Source organism: Triticum dicoccoides, unplaced genomic scaffold (genome assembly GCF_002162155.2).
Source record: "Triticum dicoccoides isolate Atlit2015 ecotype Zavitan unplaced genomic scaffold, WEW_v2.0 scaffold27209, whole genome shotgun sequence".
NCBI classification, from domain to species: domain Eukaryota; kingdom Viridiplantae; phylum Streptophyta; class Magnoliopsida; order Poales; family Poaceae; genus Triticum; species Triticum dicoccoides.
In genome coordinates, this window is record NW_021259277.1 from 69,242 (window position 1) to 70,447 (window position 1,206).

Genomic DNA, 1,206 nt, shown 5'->3' on the forward strand with positions numbered 1-1,206 from the left:
TCCCTACACGGTGGGGAATCGACCGCTGAAGATAGATGAAAGATAGGCTCATGCGATGCATGCTAAATAAGGAACAAAAAATTCAGTTAAACCAATGGGAGGGGAACAATAAAAAATCGGCGGGGTATCCCTTCGTTTGATGGGAGTTGTGTGAACCAACGAGGACTACTATGCATTGCCATTTAATAATAGATTGCCCTTAATAATAAAGAGAGAGATTATAGACATGTGATTGATTCCTTTCCATCAATGTAGCATTGTTTTACCAAACATTGATTCTTTTCTGTAGATTTGGTCTTTAAAGAATGATTAGCGAGATTGATTTCTTTTGATAAAAAATCTACTAAATATATCGAAGATTGATCTACATTACTTGTGTAGAATTGGAAGGTAAAAAACAGATTAAGTACATAAGTGGGCTAAAAGCTGGTTTAAAAAAATGGTGGTGGAGGTTTAACCGGAATGGAGGCAACCCTACCAACTCACCATGGCATATAGGTCTGTGTTGATTCTGATAACATGTCGAGCACAAAATAATAGGTTGGTCATAGAAAAACCGAATAAAGAAGGAACCAAAAAGGAAAACTTTGAAGAAAAAAATACATGCACACGTCAAATGGGTCAGCAACATTGATTATAGTTATTTTTTCATAAGATTTGATTTGATTTGGTTATGAGTAATGGAAGGCAAGGAAAGTTTGGTTTTAGTTAATATTTTGTTAAGATTTGATTTGATTGAGTTAATGCTTGACGTTGTTTTCAGAAAGTGCTGATTCGTTTTGTTTTTTTCTGGAAAGTGTCGATTCTAATAGTATGCCGAGCACAAAATAATATGTTGGTCATAAGAAAAGAAACATAATAAAGGAAACGAAAAAATAAAACATAGTAGAAAATGAAAAAAAATACACGCACATGTCTCAAATGGGCCGGCCAATTTTGACTATAGTTGATGTTTTGGCAAGATTTGATTTGGGTATGAGTAGTGGAAGTTTGTATTTCAGTGAGATTTTCTTAAGATTTGATTTGACTGAGTTAATGCATGACATTATTTTGGGAAAGTGCCGATTTGTTTGGATTTTGTTTTCGGAAAGTGTTGATTCTAATAGTATGTTGGTCTTATAAAAAATAGAAGAAAAATAATATGTTGGTCTTATAAAACAAAATCAACACTTTTTGACTATAAAAAATCTTCACTTTATTGGCTTT